This window comes from Entelurus aequoreus, linkage group LG03 (genome assembly GCF_033978785.1).
Source record: "Entelurus aequoreus isolate RoL-2023_Sb linkage group LG03, RoL_Eaeq_v1.1, whole genome shotgun sequence".
Taxonomy (NCBI): Eukaryota; Metazoa; Chordata; class Actinopteri; order Syngnathiformes; family Syngnathidae; genus Entelurus; species Entelurus aequoreus.
In genome coordinates, this window is record NC_084733.1 from 6,739,208 (window position 1) to 6,746,707 (window position 7,500).

At 47.7% G+C, this 7,500-nt stretch overlaps 1 protein-coding gene across 1 annotated transcript in view; it reads left to right on the top strand.

Moving 5' to 3' along the window:
- Positions 1 to 7,500, top strand: part of wwox (WW domain containing oxidoreductase) — a 1,010,123-nt gene that overhangs the window by 879,336 nt on the left and 123,287 nt on the right. The gene's annotated exons all lie outside the window — the stretch shown is intronic.

The window sequence follows — 7,500 nt, forward strand, 5'->3', positions numbered from 1 at the left end:
AGTCCGTGAACATTGCTCCAAAGTCCGGATTTTTTTTGTTGATTTAATGTGCATACAAATATAAGAATGTGTGTGTGTGTTCTTGTATTTCTACCTTCTACCTTCCATATGAGGAGGTGTGAACAAGTAATGACATAAATCATGGTGCCAATAACATTGCATCTAATAGAGAGCCAAACACTAGAGTCCGTGAACATTGCTCCAAAGTCAGGATTTTTTTGTTGATTTAATGTGCGTACAAATACAAGAATGTGTATGTGTGTGTGTGTTCTTGTATTTCTACCTTTTACCTTCCATAGGAGGAGGTGTAAACAAGTGATGACATAAATCATGGTCCCAATAACATTGCATTTAATAGAGAGCCAAACACTAGAGTCCGTGAACATTGCTCCAAAGTCAGGATTTTTTTTGTTGATTTAATGTGCATACAAATATAAGAGTGTGTGTGTGTGTGTGTGTGTGTGTGTGTGTGTTCTTGTATTTCTACCTTCCATATGAGGAGGTGTGACCAAGTGATGACATAAATCATGGTCCCAATAACATTGCATCTAATAGAGAGCCAAACGCTAGAGTCCGTGAACATTGCTCCAAAGTCCGGATTTTTTTGTTGATTTAATGTGCATACAAATATAAGAATGTGTGTGAGTGTGTGTGTTCTTGTATTTCTACCTTCTACCTTCCATATGAGGAGGTGTGACCAAGTGATGACATAAATCATGGTGCCAATAACATTGCATCTAATAGAGAGCCAAACACTAGAGTCCGTGAACATTGCTCCAAAGTCAGGATTTTTTTGTTGATTTAATGTGCATACAAATACAAGAATGTGTGTGTGTAATGTGTGTGTGTGTGTGTGTGTGTGTGTGTGTGTGTGTGTGTGTGTGTGTGTGTGTTGACACACTCAACATCATGCACCTCTGCTCTGTAGTCACCACCTCACCGCACCATGCGGATGAAAGAACGGTACCGGTACTTTTCAAAGGCAGTATAGTTCCGATTTCAATCAATTAGTATGGCGGTACTTTATTAGTCCTGGTATACTTCCAACAACATTAGTGGAAATGTGACATTTTTTATAAGTTATCACACAACTCTTATGCTTAAAGGCCGTTGCTCTAGTTATTAGCCATTGTGCTTTTCTTCTGCTTCGTGCAAGGGCACACAACTTATCTTCCACGGCATGTGCGTGGTGGCCTCGCCGCAGATGTTTTCTGTCTTTTAGGCCCCTAACAGCCAAGGACGTACCGGCAGAGACAGGGCGAAACCACAAGGCCCCCGGCACATTTCCGTTCTGAACAATCACGTATTGTGCGTGCTGAGCTGCTCGCGTAACGTGTGACCTCTCCCTTTAGAAGCAGCCTCAGCGATAAATAGAGGAGCACCTGGGCTGTTCCTCAGAGCGTTGCATTTTGTGGCTTTTAATGCCTCACAATCAAACACTTTTATGTTAAAATATTGAACGTAGGGTGAGACTGTAACTGCAGTGTGCAGCTCCATGCCTTCTCCTCATCAGCAAAATTGCACTCTGTCTCTGCCCGATTCCTTGCTCCTCGTTCTGTTTAATAGATAGTTCGGTGCAATTGCGTAAAAGCGTGCGTTTAAAGAGCGTTCTGTACTCAAATAAATGCTCTAAAGGAAGTGTTTTTTTTGTGTGGATGTCAGCAATATGTCACGGAGAAGGGCCACTACTTCCCGTTTGGAGTTTGGCTGCAAAGGAGCCACCGTCTTGCTCGGGTGCCACAGCGTGTGTCCGTCACTCGGGAGCGACCAGCTTGCTCCTCGTAGGAACATATTCCCCGTCAGGAGGAGGGCGGGTGGTTCTCATCACGCGACGCCACTCGCTGGCGCTGGCATTGATCTCGCCTTGGAGGGGAGGGAGATCTGACAGCCCTGCCACAAAAATCAGACTCCTTGCTAGCGCACACACACACACATACACACACACATGCACACACACACAACATTCCCAAAGTCAAAAAGAGCAGTCAGTCAGCGAGGGTTGAGAACGTGCACGCAGCTCGGGCCTGTCAGCACGCATCGGCCGCACGAGGCCCACGGTGCTGGGAGTGAGTGGCGAGGAAGGGAATGGCAAGTGAAGTGAAAGGTGGGGGAGGGGGTGCAGATTAAATGACGGGGCATGAGAGCCGCAACCCCCTCTGACCTCTCCTGACCCCCCGCGCACGCTCGATCTTCCCGCGATGGCGCGCCGCCCTCGGGTGTTGTGGGCGAGCGACGTTGCCCGTCCCTCACGCGCTTGTCTCGGACGCCGCATCGCTTCTGGTGCAACCTGCGAATGAGCAGCTGTGACAAGGACGGGGGGCACGGGAGGGCACGGGGGGAGGGGGGGGGGCGTGTTACTCCCACGGACGTTTAGAGAGGGTCATTTTGCAAGGCGGGCGGAAAAGGTCTCCAAAATGCTGAGTGGAGACGTCAGGGGGGGCCGATGTGGAGGGTGACTTTTGATGTGGAAAGGAGGTGCTCTGGTCAACTTGGAGGGCACTTCAATAATAATAATAATAATAATAGATTTTATTTGTAAAAGCACTTTACATTGAGATAAAACAACCTCAAAGTGCGACAGTGCATTTAAAAAAACAAAAAACAAAAACAAAACAATGCTAAAACCACAAATAGCTGCCCCCAACAAGTAAAATAAATAGTAAAAAAAAAATAAAAATAAAAATAGAACAGCCTAATAGCTAGAACTAGCACACATATATCTAAAAAAAAAAAGGCTTTCTTAAAAAGAAGGGTTTTTAAACCTTTAAAAAAAAAAAATTCACAGTCTGTGGTGCCCTCAGGTGGTCAGGGAGAGCGTTCCACAGACTGGGAAGCCCGGTCTCCCGTAGTTCGGAGCTTTGTCCTTCAAGACGTTCCTTCACTGGACATGCGGCCACAAGAGCCACGTTAAGTCAAAAACTAAACGCTAGCAACGCTAAAATCATCAATAGCTGCCCCCAACAAGTAAAATAAATAGTAAAAAAAAATTAAAAACTAGAACAGCCTAATAGCTACAACTAGCACACATATATCTAAAAAAAAAGGCTTTCTTAAAAAGAAGGGTTTTTAAGCCTTTTTTTCAAAAAGTATTCACAGTCTGTGGTGCCCTCAGGTGGTCAGGGAGAGCGTTCCACAGACTGGGAAGCCAGGTCTCCCATAGTTCGGAGCTTCGTCCTTCAAGACGTTCCTACACTGGACGTGCGGCCACAAGAGCCACGTTAAGTCAAAAACTAAACGCTAGCAACGCTAAAACCACAAATAGCTGCCCCCAACAAGTAAAATAAATAGTAAAAAAAAATAAAAAATAAAAATAGAACAGCCTAATAGCTAGAACTAGCACACATATACAGTATCTAAAAAAAAAAGGCTTTCTTAAAAAGAAGGGTTTTAAGCCTTTTTTAAAAGCATTCACAGTCTGTGGTGCCCTCAGGTGGTCAGGGAGAGCGTTCCACAGACTGGGAGCGGCGGAGCAGAAAGCCCGGTCTCCCATAGTTCGGTTGCTTTGTCCTTCAAGACGTTCCTTCACTGGACGTGCGGCCAAAAGAGCCACGTTAATACCCCTAAAGACTTAGTGGACACATGCGTGGACAGCACCTTTTAGCTCTTATTTCCAAAATTGTGTACACTACTGAATTGGGGTCTTATGGCCGCTTATGTGGACACTTATACTGCCATCTGGTGGTGTCAGAAGAGTATAACATACAATGGAATTTTGAAAAAAAAAGTGTAAAAATAAAAATTAGCATGTCACTAAACATGAAGTACACGTTTGTGTACTTATGGACTAAGTACATCATATCAAAAGATGATTCTTAGTTTTTATTCTAATTAGGGTCCAATAAGCCCAAATAGCAAAGAGAAATAACAATGATATTATGTTTAGGAAATATGTCCCTGGACACATGAGGACTTTCAATATGACCAATGTATGATCCTGTAACCACTTGGTATCGGATCGATACCTAAATGTGTGGTATCATCCAAAACTAATGTAAAGTATCAAAGAAGAGAAGAATAAGTGATTATTACATTTTAACAGAAGTGTAGATAGACAAAGAGCAGCTCGAAGACCTCTATGAAGAATACAAACAAAGGACTCAGATTTCCCTTGCCCGGACGCAGGTCACCGGGGCCACCCTCTGGAGCCAAGCCCGGAGGTGGAGCACGATGGCGAGCGCCTGGTGGCCGGGCCTGTTCCCATGGGGCCCGAAGAAGTAACGAGGGTCCCCCCTCCAATGGGCTCACCACCCATAGCAGGGGCCATAGAGGTTGGGTGCAATGTGAGCTGGTCGGTAGCCGAAGGCAGGGCACTTGGTGGTCCGATCCTCGGCTACATAAGCTAGCTCTTGGGACGTGGAACGCCACCTCGCTGGGGGTGAAGGAGCCTGAGCTAGTGCGCGAGGTGGAGAAGTTCCGGCTAGATATAGCCGGACTCACTTCGACGCACAGCAAGGGCCCTGGAACCAGTTCTCTCAAGAGGGGCTGGACTCCCTTCCACTCTGGCGTTGCCAGTAGTGAGAGACGACGGGCTGGTGTGTTAATTCTTGTTTCCCCCCGGCTCAAAGCCTGCCCGTTGGAGTTCAACCCAGTGGACGAGAGGCCCAAACGCATTGTGAGGGTTTCCTGGGAACGCCTAGCAGAGTCTCCTGTCAGAGAGAGTTTCAATTCCCGCATCCGGAAGAACTTTGAACATGTCAGGAGGGAGGCGCTGGACATTGAGTCCGAGTAGACGATGTTCCGCACCTCGATTGTCGTGGCGGCCGATTGGAGCTGTGGCCGCAAGGTGGTTGGTGCCTGTTGTGGCGGTAATCCTAGAACCCGCTGGTGTCCCAGCGGTGAAGGATGCCGTCAAGCTGAAGAAAGAGTCTTATCGGGCTCTTTTGGTTCATAGGACTGCGGAGGCAGCAGACAGGTACCGACAGGTCAAGCGGTGTGCGGCTTCAGCGGTCGCGGGGTAAAAAACTCGGACATGGGAGGAGTTCGGGGAAGCCACGGAAAGAAAATACCAGACTGCTTCGAAGTGATTCTGGACCACCATCCGCCGCCTCAGGAAGGGGAAGCAGTGCAATGTCAACACCGTGTATGGTGGGGGTGGTGTTCTGCTGACCTCGACTGCGGATATTGTGGATCGGTGGAGGGAATACTTCGAAGACATCCTCAACTCTGCCAACACGTCTTCCTATGAGGAAGCAGTGCCTGGGGAATCTGTGGTGGCCTCTCCTATTTCTGGGGCTGAGGTTGCCGAGGTAGTTAAAAAGCTCCTCGGTAGCAAGGCCCCGGGGGTGGAAGAGAGCTGCCCGGAGTTCCTTAAGGCTCTGGATGCTGTGGGGCTGTCTTGGTTGACAAGACTCTGCAACATCGCGTGGACATCGGGGGCGGTACCTCTGGATTGGCAAACTGGGGTGGTGGTTCCTCTCTTTAAGAAGGGGAATCGGAGGGTGTGTTCCAACTATCGTGGGATCACACTCCTCAGCCTTCCCGGTAAGGTCTATTCAAGTGTGCTGGAGAGGAGGCTACGCCGAATAGTCGAACCTCAGATTCAGGAGGAACAGTGTGGTTTTTGTCCTGGTTGTGGAACTGTGGACCAGCTCTATACTCTCGGCAGGGTCCTTGAGGGTGCACAGGAGTTTTCCCAACCAGTCTACATGTGCTTTGTGGACTTGGAGAAGGCATTTGACCGTGTACCCCGGGAAGTCCTGTGGGGAGTGCTCAGAGAGTATGGGGTAACGGACTGTCTGATTGTGGCGGTCCGCTCCCTGTATGATCAGTGTCAGAGCTTGGTCCGCATTGCCGGCAGTAAGTCGGACCCGTAGACCCCCCTTTTGTAGACCAGTTGATCTGCCGTTTTCTTTTCTCTTTTGCCCCCTCGCAGGGTTATTCCGGTTCCGGTGACCATGGATGAGGTGCTGGCTGTCCAGAGTTGGGACCCGGGGTGGCCCGCTCGTCTGTGCATCGGTTGGGGATGTCTCTGCGCTACTGACCTGTCTCCGCTCGGGATGGTCTCCTGCTGGCCCCACTATGGACTGGACTCTCACTGTTATGTTGGATCCACTAGGGACTCTACTTAAAGGGGGGGTTACCCACATATGGGATCCTCCCCAAGGTTTCTCAAAGTCATTCACATCGACGTCCCTTGTGTGGGCTCTGTGCCGAGGATGTCGTTGTGGCTTGTGCAGCCCTTTGAGACTTTTGTGATTTAGGGATATGTAAATAAACATTGATTAATTGATTGATTGACTCCGCCAAGGCTGCCCTTTGTCACCGATTCTGTTCATAACTTTTATGGACGGAATTTCTAGGCGCAGTCAGGGCGTTGAGGGTGTCTGGTTTTGGTGGCTGCAGGATTAGGTCTCTGCTTTTTGCAGATGATAAGGCTTCAATTGGCCAAGATCTTCAGCTCTCACTGGATCGGTTCGCAGCCGAGTGTGAAGCGATTGGGATGAGAATCAGCACCTCCAAGTCCGAGTCCATGGTTCTCGCCCGGAAAAGGGTGGAGTGCCATCTCCGGGTTGGGGAGGAGACCTTTCCCCAAGTGGAGGAGTTCAAGTACCTCTGAGTCTTGTTCACGAGTGAGGGAAGAGTGGATCGTGAGATCGACAGACGGATCGGTGCGGCGTCTTCAGTAATGCGGGCGCTGTATCGATCCGTTGTGGTGAAGAAGGAGCTGAGCCGGAAGGCAAAGCTCTCAATTTACCGGTCGATCTACGTTCCCATCCTCACCTATGGTCATGAGCTTTGGGTTATGACCGAAAGGACAAGATCACGGGTACAAGCGGCCGAAATGAGTTTCCTCCTCCGGGTGGCGGGTCTCTCCCTTAGAGATAGGGTGAGAAGCTCTGTCATCCGGGGGGAGCTCAAAGTAAAGCCGCTGCTCCTCCACATGGAGAGGAGCCAGATGAGGTGGTTCGGGCATCTGGTCAGGATGCCACCCGAACGCCTCCCTAGGGAGGTGTTTCTGGCACGTCCGACCGGTAGGAGGCCACGGGGAAGACCCAGGACACGTTGGGAAGACTATGTCTCCCGGCTGGCCTGGGGACACATTTGGAATAATACCGTGAATAATCCCAGGTTATTAGTTGCTTGCATAATCTAAATTTACCCAAAAACTATTACTACTACTATTATTATCACTACTAGTATTTACTGTTATTACTACTACTATTGTTATTACTACTAGTACTTACTGCTATTACTACTACTATTATTATTACTACTATTACTATTACTACTACTATTAGTATTACTACTAGTACTAACTGCTATTACTACTACTATTATTATTACTACTAGTACTTACTGCTATTACTACTACTATTATTATTACTACTAGTATTTACTGTTATTACTACTACTATCATTATTACTACTAGTACTTACTGCTATTACTACTACTATTATTATTACTACTATTACTATTACTACTACTATTACTACTACTATTATTATCACTACTAGTACTACTAGTATTATTACTACTAGTACTTACTGCTATTACTACTA